The sequence below is a fragment of the Toxotes jaculatrix genome, chromosome 23 (genome assembly GCF_017976425.1).
Source record: "Toxotes jaculatrix isolate fToxJac2 chromosome 23, fToxJac2.pri, whole genome shotgun sequence".
NCBI classification, from domain to species: Eukaryota; Metazoa; Chordata; class Actinopteri; family Toxotidae; genus Toxotes; species Toxotes jaculatrix.
In genome coordinates this window covers 7,747,114-7,763,345 of record NC_054416.1, presented here as the reverse complement: position 1 = coordinate 7,763,345, position 16,232 = coordinate 7,747,114, and the positions used below count along the sequence as shown (strand labels likewise).

The 16,232-nt window shown below is 38.9% G+C and overlaps 1 protein-coding gene across 1 annotated transcript in view; it reads left to right on the top strand.

Annotated features, from left to right (window-relative positions):
• LOC121176663 (adhesion G protein-coupled receptor L3-like) overlaps positions 1–16,232 on the top strand; it is a 210,133-nt gene that overhangs the window by 9,975 nt on the left and 183,926 nt on the right. The gene's annotated exons all lie outside the window — the stretch shown is intronic.

Genomic DNA, 16,232 nt, shown 5'->3' with positions numbered 1-16,232 from the left:
TCAAAAACACCTGGCCTTAGTGTCCAATAAGTATCACAGGTGCAGTGGTGTACTGTTTATTTGCCCTTTAGCGAAATCCTGAGCCGTGAAAAATATGCTATAAAGAAAGAGCTACGATGTTGTCATTATATTGGAAACCAGACCTGAATTCTTAATGTAGGCTTTTTACAAACATTGCTGCAGGGGATTCATTCTTGGCAGAATTGGCACAAACTTTCGTTATAGTTCAGATTTCAACGGTGTGTCATTGTTGTTTGTTTTTGTTACTACAGTAATAAGCAATTTGTGAGCCGAGTCATTTGTGGTGAATGGGGCACACTGGTATGTGGAAGACTCTTGCAAGGATTGCACGGTTCACGGGTAAGCCAAGTGCATCAAACATTTAGTTCATCTGTCAACCCCATGCACACATGATGCACATACTGTACAAGTAAGTCATCATTAATACACCCACACACAACAATCAGTTAATGCTGACACCCACGCGAGTAAAAGCTAAACATATTTCGTTAATACACATTAAAGTATACTAGAAGATATATGGTGTGATGTTGATTGGAAGTGGGAAGTAAAGTATTTCTAGGCCCAGGAAGCACCTTGGAAAAGGACGCAGCATGCTGATAAAACTAGAATTCTCTGTCTGTGTCCTGTTTATAGGATTATGCACTCCATTTCAGTCAGCAATGCTCCATGCTTATCAAATTTGATATGAGCTGTTACTCGAAATGAAATGTGGTGAATGCCCACTGGGATAGAAGCTGTTGCCTGTTAACTCATGACTCACATCTAACAACACTGAAATAGAAATACTCTGATTATATTTGCATTGTTTTTCCCTTCGTTGTCAAGGAGGGGAAAAACAATGCTTTGTATCTGAAGTAGTTTCTGGTTAGGTGAATGCTATCAAGTTGTTGGTCACCATCTGCCTTTGGACCTCAATGCTGCCAACTCCAAAACTTTTTTTTTTTCCCTTCATGGATCAAGACCTCAGAGAGCAGGAAGGAGCAGGGTCACTCACTAAGAAGTCATTTCAACAAGGAGGAGAGCTGGAGAAAGCTGCTTTCAGGAAGCTGATACTGACTAAATCCCTTCACCATTTATATCTTTACTTCTACCTCCCTCTTATCCACCCTGTAACTCCCCTCTTACTTTGACAATAAGCCACTTTTATGTGGGAGGTCTGACTCAGCCAAATGCTGAAGAAGACAAGAAGACAAGAAAGGAAGAAAAAAAAATGTCTCAGCTCAATGCTCGGCAGCTTCAGCATTTTGTATTTTTGCACCTGCCTATCACAGGCCTTCAGCAGTAGTCACTGTTTGAGACCGCTTAGTAACATGAGACACCAAATATGTGGTAACTGGGTTCAAATCTTCATTGTTTTTTTCAGAAGTTTTGTTTCTTCACTTGCTCATACTTAGTGCTAGGGCTTCATTTTATTTGTTCACTTCATTTAACCCTTTTAAATGGACAAATTCAGTTTAGTTCAAACTGAAGCTGGATATAATAATAGATATTATGTTGAAAAGTTATTTAATGACCAGATGCAATTCTTCTAAAGGTGTTGCAAGCAGGCAAATATCAAAGTAAAATCGTACATGCTGTGTAAAGCATACACACTTCTGCTGTTGATAAATGCCAGTGTTTGACTGTCTCTATGGTCGTTCTAGGGCCAGTTACGATGTTCTCCATGACTCCAGGTATAACTAAAAACATTAATAGGCAGACATATTAATGCTGTTATTAGTAATGCTGTGTTTAACAGGTCGAAACATCTGCAGTGTGGCCGGTCCAAAGGTACTGTAGATTGCTGACATACAACACCTTGTGCCAGTCACGTTCACATAGCTTAGCTGACACTGCTTGATTGCAATTTAGTGTAGACATTAATCACGGGAGTGATTATTCAAGGTCACAATGATTTAGCAATAAAATGACAACCAACTCTGCTATAAAAAAATGACATCACTGCCTGAAAAACACACATTTTCTTCCAAGGAACTCACTTTCAGATATCACGCTTTATTGGATACCAGCTAGGTTTATGAAGTCATATGGTGTACTAAAGAAATGCCCTGAAGGAATCACAAATTCAGTGACTGAACCATATTGGCAGACTGAAAGCTGGCATTGTCACCCAGTCTTGATTTAGTGCCAATAAAGCCATCAACATTGAAATAGCCATGGAAATTATAACCTCCCAAAAGATGTACAAAGGCTGACAGAAGCAGTCAGACATCAAGATTTTATTTTTCTATACAATAGGACAAGCCAAAGAATAATGAAATAAAGATTCAAAGTAGTAGCAGGTCCTGGTTTTATTGAATCAATCTTTGCAATTCATATTGCACTTTGCAGTAATTTACAAGACTGCTTTCAAACTGCAGCTGAGAGGTCAGTGGCAGCAAGTGGCATAGAACAATAAAGAACAGCTAAAGGTTTAGGAGAATCAAGAGTTTGAAAATTAGAGGGTTAATCTGATGCTGGTCCAGGAGAGAGTTCTAGCTTTGTGTCAGTTGGTCTTTGGGGTCAGAAGACTGAAAATTGAAAGTTTGGCCTGATAGTGCTGTAGAGGAAAAGGTCAAATGGGCCATAGCTAATCAATAGGTCTGTTCCTCTTGGGAATGTGCAGATGAAATTCCATGCCAATCTAACGGATGCTTTTGGAGACTTTTGGAGATTTTTGAGACTTTGACTTTGACTGTTGGTAACAATAAATTTGATGTGGAAGGTTGCGCCAGAAGAGAGGGCATAGGGTCATCAAAATCAATCAGTCAGCTTCTGCCTCTTGGGGATATGAATGTGCACACCAAATGTCGTGCCAATCCAGACATAAAAATCAAATCAATTGTACACATTCTTTGATAACTACTGGACTGGAACCTTCAGTTTTCTCTGGTATTTAGCAGTGATGCAGGACTGTCTTGTGTAATTCATAAGTATAAGAGCTGGGTTTGCTAAGTAAAAGTCTGGTATAGCGAAGGTACAGTTTTCAAGAATATCAGACAGTTTCTATAACATTTGAATAATTGATATAGCTAATAAATGTAAAAGTTAAATACGCCTATATACAATGAAAGACTTACACTCTCCTCCAGACCAAGACTGTTTCCCTCTTGTGAGTCATGTATTAGTCACAAATGAAGGAAATGAATGATGAGTGAAAACAAGTGAGAAAAAGTTTGTGTCACAGATGCATTTTTGCATTTCAGACTTTGCCTGTGTGATAAATAGGAGGTGCGGTGTGAGCGAATGTGATTAGAATCAATTGCTGTCACTGTGTGAGAGTTGGCAGCTGTGCGACGGCTTGCCATAGGTCTTTGATAGCTAACCTGGCATGATGGCTTATTATGGATAATTTATTGCCTCCATCTTATTTTCAAGTTTCTGTAACATTACACTTAGAGGAAATTACAACCTGCATCACTTGAAAGAGCTCTGAGAGCAGTTAACCGACCCGTGTCGCCTCGATATCTGACCTCAGTATATCTGACAGCTGAAATTAGGGCCTGAAAGCTAATATTCAACAGTGTGGACTGTTCTTGGTTTCATTTTGTCGCTCTCTAAGTGCCCCTCAAACCCAAGGGCTTTTGAATGTGCCCTGAGTCATGGCAGGTGAGGTGAGCTGCAGTGAGGATTTGATGAGGTTGAGAAAAAAAGGAAATTTGATGAATTAATGATAAAAGAAATGTCCACTTTAAATGCAGGTATTGGTCACTGCATCAGTTTGTGTCTCTCGCTTAATCGTCATCTTTCCATTTCGCATTTAATGAATAGATTCAAGTGACAGAGCATTTGTTTATCTCAAAGAGGAACTGCAACACAAACTTTCTGCAGTTTTGAAGACTTATCCTGGCTGCAAAGACTTTTCTATCCAGCTGCAATGAAAAATATTCATTGGGCTTTAAAATTGCTCAGGCAAACAACGATGGTGGCTCGCTGGAGGTGGCAGCATCTCCTGTTAATCTAGCGTCTTGGTTTTGGGTGTCAGCATGCTATCATTTGCTAATTAGCACTAAGCACAAAGTATGGCTGAGGGTGATGAGAATGTCATTAGTCATTTGAGTATTTGGTCATACAGAAGTGTTGGACAAATTAAAAATTCAACTTAATGATGGCAGTACATGAAAAAAAAATCGCAAATCACCCTGAAGGGAACCTTATAGTCTTTACCCAATTTTATGGCATTCCATCCAGTATTTGTCCAGACTATCCTGGAGCTATTTTTGAACACTGTTACTCCCAAGTTTTCATGTAACTAGCTTTGTGCTTCAAATGGCTAATGAGCTGCTTGTAAGTGCATATGTGCGGTGACATATTTCTCTAGAGAGAGTATGATAAATGGGAGCTCAGCTGATGATGTGTTCTTTCAATGCTCTTAATATTGTTAGCTTGGGTTTTAATACAGTTTGCCATCTGAATCCTAGTAATTGCATGTTTTTAGGCTGCCATCAATAGTTTTTTAATTATGCCTTTACGCGGTGGTAGAAATAAGTGGTACGTTTTTTTGTGTTTAATTATACTGTGGGTTTTTGTAACTCTGAACTGACAAGATGACAATGCTATGGAGCCTCTCGTGTATCCAGGAATTTTGTTATTATTATTTCTCTGGTAATTATAAGAAGGCTTATGGCTACAGGCATTTGAATATTTTCCAAACTTTTTTTTAGCCAAAGTTACAGTGCCGCAATGTGACTCGTGTCTGATCTACTTTACATCTGGTTCGTTTCAACTTTTTTTTGCCAATGTTTTCACACCAAACTTTAAAGAGGGAGCATCACAGATAGTCATGGATGCCTGTCGTGATGATAAATAATGTAGTGTTGTTTGTGGAAATGCTTTTAACTACTGAGGAAGTGACTGTCATGCTCAATGTCTGACAGGGTGGAAAATAGTGTATCTTGTCAAGAATCTCTGCAAAAACTGTCTGCTTGTTGACTAATCTTCAATGTAGTGATACATATGACCACCTACATACTGTCAGGCAACCAGCTATTCTAGATAGACATCTGTATTTAGAGTTTATAAGGACACAATAAAATAATGCAGTCATGTACCAAAGAGGACATTGTAATAAATACTAATTTTGGAATATTCTGGTTTTGTCGAGTGTGTCAGAGAGTTGTCTAAACAGAAAGATGAAGACTTAATGAATTATATGCACTTGAATGCATTTATGGAGATGCAAACATAGCAGACTTTGTCAGCTTTTTTGTATTAGCAGATAATTGCTGATAGCAAATGTGTTAGCAAACAGTGTCCAAGTTAGTGGCTTACACTCGATTTTCAGACTTTTAAAAGGCTGGTTTCTGTAGCTGGAATGTCATATTTATTCCTGCATAAGAAAAGTATACAACATGTAAAAGTATTGGCCAAATACAATCTGGATAATATGTCAGAAACAGAAACAGTAGTAGTTCCATTTCTTTTGTTTTCCAGGGATTTCATTTCAAAGCAAAATGTGTGGAAATCCATCCCACCAATGAGAACTTTGAAACGGGAGAGGAAGAGGAAGGACGTGTATGATTCTTTGTGTCTATTTGAATTTCTGTCGATTTGATCTCTTCTCTCCCAGACTTACCTACAGCTTTAAATAACATGAATAGCAGTAGTAGCGCCATTAAGACAAACTTAACTTTTCAAAATAAACTTTTTAACAAGTGTGCAAATTTTGCATGATGTGCAAAAAACTGAGTGCAACTTGTCGAAACTGTTCTGAAACACTGAAATGTGGGTTGAGGAAGTCTCTTTTTAGCACAAAGCTCCAGTCTTTTCCTTTGTGGTGTCTCTGTATAGGTACTGCTGTGTTTTTTTTCTTTTTCCTTTTTATTTGCTGCAGTGATTTTTTAGTCATGTTTAAGTTTTAGCCCAGCAAAGGTCAAACCCAAATCTCAAGGAACACCAAGATAATCTGGGGGTATATATGAGACTATTACTAGAACTAGGATTAGCAAAATCATGAGGAATGTGTTGGGGTAGCAACTAAGACAATTTATAGGCAGTAGTAGCAAAGCTTTAGAGGCTAAAAACACTAATTAATAAATGCACTAGAAATTTTAAAACACTCCTAACAACTAGTGAATTCAGTACCCTAAAATACCTTCCCTTTTCATTTTACCACACACGCAAAGACACACACAACCTTTGCCTATATGACATTGGGAATGTGTATCTAGCCCTGCTCCCACACACTCACACCAGACACACAAATGTGCTCCAGCTCATCCAGCAGAGGAGAGAGCTTTTAATTTCAGTACATTGAATTATACACTCATTTTTTTGAATTTGTGTCGAAATCATTATACCCCCATTCGCCGGGCCACAAATTAATCTAAAGTGGATGGCAGCCGATTTATAGGGGAATTGTTGTGCTCGATTAAATTATTCATACATTTCTATTAGGGCTGACTCCAATAAGTCTTAGTCATAATTTGAATGGGAGTTAAAAGAGAAACTTCTACCTTGTTCCAAAAAAAAAAAAAAATCCCTAGATGCACATGGACTCCCACACACCCGCACACACACACAAATACAAACAATCACGACCAGCATGTTGGACTGTACCATGTAAACTCGTGACAATATGGACTTGTTAGACCCACATTAACCATTCCAGTTTTGAGCTATTTTAGTTAGTAGTAGGTGAACTGAGAGTAGAGTCTACAACATTAGTGCATTTTGTTTTTTTTGCTCTTATGTAGGGGACTGAATTGCCTTTGTTGCTAAAGTTTCTTGCAAAAAATTTGGACTACTCCCTTTGTAGACGAATTAAGGCTGCAGTGGGTGAAAGAACTGTAGGTGTTGCTCAGTGAAGTTTATTGCAGCTGATGTAATGTTGAATGTAGGCAGGCATGTCATGCCCACTGACTGTGGGTAGCCATGTACCTGCACACTCTGAAGTTAAATACAGACAGCGCTTCAACACATGAAGGAACATCTGCAAATTGATTTAATGATGCAAAATAGGTTGTATATGTTAACAGATTGTATCAGATTTTACTCTGAAGAACTCACTTCTTCCATGATAATTTAAAATTCAACCTTGTACACCACCAAAACCTACTCTCAAATGTTGTGGTGTTCCATTCATTGTATTCAGGTTAACCTGACCTTTATTAGTATGTAGGTGTGACTATAACAAGAAGGCTGTTGTGGGTTTCCTTCTGGCAAATGCTGATTTCATTTCACCATCAGCTTGATGCAGTCTTTCCCTAAACTTAATCAAGTATTTCTGCTTTTAAACATGATTGTATGATTGTTTTCAGTCCTTAACCAAGTGGTTTATTAACCCAAACAATGATCTTTGATAACATTAAACTAAGTCTGAGTAACGTTTGCAAAATAGGGGCCAGAGTGGCCTCAAGTGGCATTTACACAGTGTAACAGTGGCATGAGTCATAGAGCCATAAAGCTGGCAAACTGACTCAGCAATATCAGTCACACAGCAATATTTAGTTAAACCTACTGGTCATACTGGACCAATTAAGGCTGAAGCAGCAAAAGCAGGGAGTGTAGTGAATTGAGCAAGGGTGCTTTTATTGCATAAGAGTTTGTCTTTTAACATGTAAGAGGAAGCAAGTGTCATTTCTTCTTTCAACAGTTTCATTGTCTCGCTTGAATTAAGTTGTTTCTGTGCCTAAACCGAACCAAACTATAATCATAGTGGTGGCAGATCAGAAAACAGAATGAACCATTTTTGTAATAGTGATTGTAACAGTTTTGATTGACACCGAAAGTGACTTTATACCGGGTTGCCAGATCAGGATGTGTTGTTTGAGCATAGTGTCTTGGTTCAGTTGCACATTCTTGTGTGGACCATGTAACCTATTTGATAAACTAGTATTTCACTCTTTGCAGATCTTCTTATGAATGTACTTTTAGTCCTAACATCATTAAACTTTGTTCTGTAGCCCTCTTTCCTAAACCAAGAGCACATCCACACATTTCCCCACGAACAGCTGAAGTCTAGTTGTCTGAGCGCTTTAAGCACCACTGCATATGTAAGTGTCAGCACTGTGGAGATGATAATTCCTAGGCTTGCTAGCATGGATAAACAGGGAGAATGGCTTCTCTGTTATTGGATTCACTTTGCACAACAACTGTCCCCCCACAAGCCTTAATTTTCCTGAACAGCTTTATATTTGGCAAGAGTTTCTTACAACAGCACGGTGAGTAGCTGTACAGAGGTTTTATAGTGCCGTTCATCACTTTATGGTGTTCAATTATGTCTGTGTCTCAGGTGCTTAACTCGCTGTATTTAGTAAATCCATTGTTGGCAGCTGGAAATTTTGCATTAGCATGTTACACACACAATTATACATGTTGCCATAGAACTGAAATGTTGGTGTTTACAAGGAAATCTACATTGAAATGAGCTTGTTGTTGTACAAATAACTTGGCTTGGAAACTATGTTTGTTACATACCCCCACCACCCCACCCCACTTTCCTTCTGCATATTTTTTATCCATTAACATTTCATAGTGTTTGGCTTGTGGCATACTTGAATACAATTACAAAAATAAACAAAAAAGAGCAGAATATTTTCAGCCTGTTGTATAAATAGTAAAATTCTTTCGTCTTGGTTTCCTCTATTAAAAGGGAAACACTAAGTTTGTGAAACCAAATGCAGTCTAATTTATCTTACAAATACACAGTATGTAAAGCTGCAATATGCTGCTGCTTAGTGGATTTTGTTTCTTCTACAGCACCTAGAAATACAAAAGTCCTCACATACATGTAATCATGTGGTCGGGGCTAAATATAAAGATATTGATTATAGTGGCTTTAAAGGTATAAATCAGGCCAGGGTCCAACTTATGGAAAACATTTTATTGCTCTATTCCCTGTTTTACGTTATGCTAATGAAATAAGTCTCAGGCCATCTGTTTTGTTTTCTCTTTCTGAATCTTTCAGAAGATGTTTGTATCATGATGAACGTGCATGTGTGGGTGTTGAATTTGATTTAGTAAAAACATTTCACCTCAAAAACTGAACCCAAACTAATTTAGCTATTTATCGTTTTGAAATTCCTGGAAGGAGACTTTTTGGGAAATGAAAGGTTTTTATCTGACAGCAGAAATGTTATCTCTGTCTTGAGGACAGTTAGTTTAGAATTAGTGTGAATAAATCTCTTCCAGCATGAAGTGAGGAACAAATCCTTGTACTGATCCATTTGCTGTAAACCAGAGACTGGCAATAAAAGAGTAAAAAGTATTTTTTTTAATGTCGCTGATGGGTCTGTTTTATTAGCATAAAAATCTGACAGGTCTGATTTCTCACAGTTAGTCATTTGGGGAGCTAAAACTGTTGTCTGATTAGAGCTTTTTTCTTTGCTTTAGAACTTTCAATAAGACTGCCTAATACTGACATGCACTGAATTGAAATACCATTGCTTTTTGATTCATAATTATATACTGATTTGGAGTTATAGTTCACCTTCCTGTTCAAAAGGAAAATGAGATATTCATGCAGTTCAGGGACGTTTCCTAGTACTTTCATGATTTTCTGTCTTTTTCTGCAACAAAACTAGATATAGTAGGGTCTAACTTGCCTTCATTTCCATGTTTTTGAAATGCTTTTCCATTTCAGTGGAGGACGTGCAAAGCTGTTTATACTTTAATCATGAAGAGTGTGTTATTCAAAAGATAAAACGGAACTGATTCAACTCTGACTAGTATTCTATTAGTCTGGAGGCATCTGCATCTCCAGTAGTGGTGTAGTATTCATGTTACTGCTAATGTGGAGACTGAGACTCTTATTGTGTAGTTCTTGTATATTTTATGTAGGAAAGATGGAAGCAGTATATTGCATGGCACTTAAGGCATCGCTTTGAAGCTACCTGGTTTTTGCAAGTGTAATGGCAGGCAGCTTTGGTCAGTGCTCTACCTGGAGAAATCCATTTGCATCGTGGGTGCATGGAAGGCAGTGCCAGGGAGAGATAATGCTGCATCTTTTCAAACGCAGGCAGCCAGTTATTTTTCATCGGGGCGTTCAGGAGTTCAAGGTGTTTCTCAGACAGGAAACAAGTGCAAATGTGTGCTTCACCAGGTTAGTGCTGGCATGGGCTCATTAGCGGAGCACTGAGTGAGGGATTGATTACTTGTTATTGTTTGATTGTAATTAGGATTATTAAAGTGATGAATTGGCTATAGGATGATGGAGAGGTTGGATGCTGGCTGGCTCCAACTGTAAGTGCGCTGCTGCTGGTGCAGCGTTCAAAGGTCATCGTGAAACAGATCAAAGAGTTTAGTGATTTTTGATCCTTAAATTTTCCTCCAGTGACACAGTATCTGAAGATTTATCTGCCATACTTGGCTACAATTTTGTGAATCCATTTTTCAGGCATGTTTCAGGCCATTCCCAGCTGGAAACGTGGTCAAAGAAACAGCTGGAATTACACTAGATGGGGTGGGATTCTAAGAAGGAGCTTCAGCAGCCTCCAGCAAACAGATCTGTATGAATAATTGGCTTCCAGCAAGAAAAGGGACCATTAACTCGTCTTTGAAGAAAAAACTGTGAAGAAAAAAAAAAACAAATACAAAAAAAAAGAAAGAAAAGAAAAATATTCCCTCTAGAGAATGCAGTTTATGAATTAATTAACTCACATTACATTTTTGCAAACATTTCTACTTAAGGATGCATGGCATTTTATCTGCCACACCTATAACAGTGTTTGGCATTTTTACTCAACTATAATCCTCAGTCCACATTCCCCTGATTGAACTATTGATGGACACTTCTTATACCTGTTGTATTTTCGAGAAACATTGAATCTTTTAAGAGAGAGTCAGTGGATTTCACATAAATATTGCAGTCACAGGCGCACAGACAGAATGTAATATAACATAGGTCTCCGTGCCAGCCTAAGGCAAGATATACTGTTGGGTAGAGGGGCTTTGGTTTGTAGCATGTTATCTAGTGTTTGCTGCTAGGTGGAGCCCGAGTATACGGTGAGAGCGGCAATCCACATCCGAGTTTTTCCTCTCACCTTTCACTGGCTCTCCAAACCCTCGGTCTCCATACAGAATTACTCCTAGCCAGTGCGCACAATTGGTTTGTCATAGTCGCAGAGAGCTCAGTTTTTGGACCCAAACAACTTAGATTCTTTCCCCCCCCGCGGAGCTTTTCTCACAAGATTTCCCCCCCTTTTAAATTCTTCTGGATACTCTTTTTTTTGTGTGTGTTGGTGTGCGTGACTAGTGAAGGCTGCTGGCGTTTCGCCTTTCAGCTTTATGGGACGTGATGTAGCCCCCGCACAGAAGGACGCCTTGTGCCATAAAGGGATGTAAGGGACAGTACCGTGGATACAACGCGAGGAACCTGCTGTTTCTCCCACGACGTTACCAGGACTCGGATTCTGGACGCACAGCAGATTCAACAGAGGCGATTTTACGAGGATATTGAACGGAGCGACAGGAGACAACTATTTGGATTCGTTGTTCTCTCTCCTCGACCCTTTCATCAAGTCCATTCCACACACACAGTGCGTAAGGACGGTACCCAACGGCTGAAAGACACCAGAGACGCGGAGAGAAATGGTCGCAAACACTTTGAATTGGAAGGACGTGAGCTATTTCCTCCTTTTCACCAGTAATTTCTAAATCCGCGGTAAGTCTCATGTTCCTCGACTAAATGCATTTGTCCCCTCTGTTTGTGCGCACGTCCACAATTATCTGCAGATTCAGCTCAGGGCGATATTAATGCCCATGAATGAAGCCCTGCAGCAGCGTTGATGTGCTTTGAAATGTCTGTCCTGGCGTGCGCTCCACTCTTAATTACTTTAACTGGGCTATCGACGCGTTCAGGTGTAATTGGCGCTGATCAAGGCGCAACATATTGATAGCCAATATGAAAATTGCAGTTTCCTGTTGCTAATTAATCCGTTCATTTAGAAACGAGTTAGATTGTTGAGTAACGAAAGGTCTTTTTTTTTTTTTTTTTTTTTTTAACCACTCACATGGTGCTTAAAACAATGTTTACTGGTCTAACAATGGGCTTGCAGAGAAGTTGCTGATTGGATTCATACCTGTGAATTAAGTTAAAGCATTTTAAAGTCCTGCTTATTCAGTTTTCCCCTACCATGCCATATAAATTGAATATATAGCCCTTATTTGTCTGTGATTACGCCAAGTCAGTGTGAAGCACGATTTGCGTGTCTTTCACAGGTACTTCAATCAAGAAATGTACCAACGCAGGCCTGTTTTCTTTGTGTTGTAGTTTGTCATTTAAATTGTACCACAGTGGATAGATGCAGTGGCGTGAACATGTGCGCTTTCGTGAGGGGTTGAGTGTGTGTAAAACAAATAAATATTGAAGTTATTGGCTCTAATTTTCATATATATTTGACTGAATGTCCCCTTTCAGTTAGTTGATTCATTTACCTTTTTCCGAGATGCCACTGTTGGCTTTTTGCAGAATATCTACTGAAAAGCAAAATCATAAATACTGCACAACAAAAAAATCATTATTTAATACACAGAGGAAAAAGATGGGATAGAGAGCAGTTGCATATGCTGAGGAAGACATGCTGTCCTGTGTCTGAGAGAAGTGCAGGGTTGAGGGGCCACTGTACTGAATGCTTTGATGTGAGGACAGCACACTGTCTTTCAACATGAGAATCAAAGTGGAAAAGGTAACTAAGGCTATCACTTTGAATCAGATCTGAAGTTTTCTCGTCAGTGCACAATGATGCCTTTCATTCCTAATTCTGTTGTTTCAAACATGGTGCGATCTTTGTCGAATCTTATTCTGAGTAATATAACAGCTGTGGCTTTGCTGGTGATCTTCCATGAGTAGCTTTTTTTTTTCAGCCAGACTTTTTGGCTTCTTGTGTTTCAGTAGTGTGACTAACTCCCATGATGTTGTTTTTTTGCCCACATTTCTAAATATCATCAGCATTGCTGTTGCTGTCCTATCCTTATCTGACAATTACATTCGTTATGTCCAGGACTGCAGTACCATCTGTCACATAATCTGCATTGGTACAAGTGCCCTCAAGCAGATGACAACCACACACACACACACACACACACACACACACACACACGGTTTCCTCCACCAACAGTGCAAACCTTGACTTCTTCCTCCAGGGGAAACTCAAGGGGACATTTGATGCTTTCTGACTAAACGGTTATGTCAACCTGCACTTTGTTTTCAGCTTGTCTCATCCATTTTGATTCAGATAAAAGCTGCTCCTTGCGGAATATAATCTAGGTTATATTTAATATAACAGCGGTTGAACTTAGCATCTGATGTGATACCTGATGGGACAGCTCTGTATGAAAATAAAATAATTGTTCTCCTGCCTTTCTTGACGCTGTTGTTATCTCAGTCCATTACAGGAAGATAGTGTGCTGAATATGAGCCGCTGCACTACATATTGATGGAACTGGTTATCTTGGCTGAATAAATGCAGTGAGATGGTGATAAGTGGTAAAAATACTGGATTCATAAGAGGCTTTTGTGCGGTTTTTTTTTTTTTTTTTTTTAAACCAGTGTAAGTCCAACACACTTTGTGCTGGCACATAAAGCATTTCTTCATGTTGTATTGTATTACACTAATATGGGTTAATTTAGTGCCCTTGTTGGAAAGCATGCTTTTTCTTTGTTGGGTCATTTGTATTATTCTTCAGAAGTAATACCACTCTCTGTGATGTCCCCCTTTTTTTTCACCCACTCGATGAAGTGCAGTTTTTTCAGCCAATGCATTTCTTTCCATTGGCAGTCCCATCGGTTTGATTTGATTTTTGCCTTTTTGGACACAATTGCAAGCCAGGGGGAATCCAGTTTTCTTCATTAGGTTAGGTTATGTGGGGTAAAGCTTCATGGCTCAGATTATGTACAGTGAGGGGTTTTACTGGTGTATCAGTATGGATAACCTTCTTCAGAGTGCAGCATTTGTAAAAATCATCTGTCAGTCACACACACTCTCTTCTTGTCTGTTGTCTACATCTTCTGTGCTGTGTTGCTCAGATTTAAGGCAGTTGTGATAAACTGGAATCAGATTTTTTTTTTTTTTTTTGATGCATTGCATTTGCAGATATTTCTTTTACTGAGACCTGCGCTGTCCTAATGCTGTAAATTTTACTCCTCTGCTTGTCTAAGCAACTCAAAACCCGTGCTAGAAGCTACAAATACTGTACTGCTTGAGCCTAGTAGAGCAGAAAGACTGAGTGAATGAATACATTTTTATTTTTTCATCTAACTGCTTTGTCTGTAGTGATTTGGTATGCCACCGTACAACAGATTGTAATGCTCAAGGTCATGTACTGCACATACTTTTTCAGATGTTAGAGTCACATTTTATTGCACTGAATGTACAGCCATCTCTCTTGGGATCAAAGGCTGTGGACTGGTCAAGATCTACTTTTCGAGCTCTTCCTGCCACCCATTCACATTACACACTAATGAGGGAAATTATTTATCAGTGTTTCTGTTTATCAAAGTCAGAAAAATTGTGCAGTAGTGGTGGGGAGAAGAAAACGTGTTATTAAAACTCCAACCCTTTTTTTGGACAGTCAGCAATTACAGTTAGATTGTAGTAGGGTGATCTCCATGGCTATCGCTCAGTATCCTCTTTCATACTTGGAAGCTCTTACTAATTTCTAACTAATTCACTTCAATTGAAGCCAGTTTGATGGCCTGTGTTTCCTGTAGAGATGAGCCGATTAGTTGATTAATCGATTAGTCAGACAGGAGTTGGCAACTATTTAAGCAAAATACCTCAAATTTATATTCCTCAATCTCTAAAATGTGAATTTTTGCTTTGCTTTTCTTGCCATTTATGATACTGAATTGAATATTTTTTAAGTTTTTGACGGCTGATCAGACAAAACAAGACATTTGACGACACTACATTAGGCTCTGGGAGATTGAAATGGCTAAAAATAATATTTTCAGACATTTTAAAGACTAGATGATTGATGTTCAGCCACTAGAAATGCAGATGCACTGTGTGGCATTGGAGAAGTCATTACAATTTGCCATCACCTCATTCTGTAAAATATTACACTATCAGACTACAAGCTGCAGTATCACTCTTACAATGTTTACAGTCTTCATAGTTACTCATTTTCCACATTAGAAACAGAGCTGTGTGTGGGTCAGTTTTGTTAACTTAAGCCCAAAGTTTCCAGCATTCCCACAAAAGGAAATGGAAAAATGGATGTTAAATCTCCTCGCACATGACCTAACTCTTAATTCTTATGAGATTAGATGGTTTTTCTGACTTCTCATTGGCAGCACTGCATGAAATCTTTGACAAGTGAGAAAATAAGGACACTACAGAAGACGACGCCACAGAATTCTTATACAGGCTGTCAGAATGATGGATTTTAAAACTTATTTTGCAGTTGAATGATTGTTTATCCCCGCGGCTGGATGCTGACATGTTAAGCATCACAGAAGCTCTCCCTCTTCAGAGAAGGGAGATGATGCTTTATATTTGTTAGCTGATTTTTCCCCTGTGATTTTTAAATAATAGGTGGCGCTAAATCTAGAGTAATCCTCATACAGGTTAGCCCTGGTGGCTAAACACATACTAATTTAAATACTCCATATATTTATTAGTAATTTTTGTCTTTTTAAACCTGTGTCAAAACAGATAAGGCAGGCCACCTAGTGTGCTGTGTTCACATTTCTCTAGGCCAAATCTCACCCACTGCTGCAGTGAGGCCCTTGGTTTTTCTAAGGTCCCAAAGACTGCAGTTATCATGCTGTTAGAAGTGAGACAGGTTGGTACGCTGGGGCCCTTTCTCTGGCAGGCATGTCACAAAAGAAGAAAAGCAAAAGCCGAAAATGAAAAAGAAAGCACATGGCCGAGGAAAGGTCCTCAAGGTCTGTGCCTCTCAACACTTTAGCTGTCCTGTCTCATAAAGACCCTGGACACAAAGGTTTTGACACAAGCTTTCACAACCCCCTGAACACTGAATTGCAGGAAATGGGCTTACAGTTGAGATGTAGACTTCGGCTGGTGCTTGATGGATTTTAAGCATTTTAAGTGTAACCTTCAAAGAAAACAGTAGATAACATGCTGAAAAGTGCATTTTAAGATAAGCATGTTTTCCTAGAAATACAGTTCATATTAAAACCTTTGAATATATAAGTTCCACAGGTTTGAGCACATCTTTTCTGTGGAAGGATCTGTGTGTTTGGCATCAAAAGTTTTTTGTGCCTTTATCACAGCCCCTCATCTAACATTGGAGCATAAAAGGGGGTTTTCATATCTATAAAACAG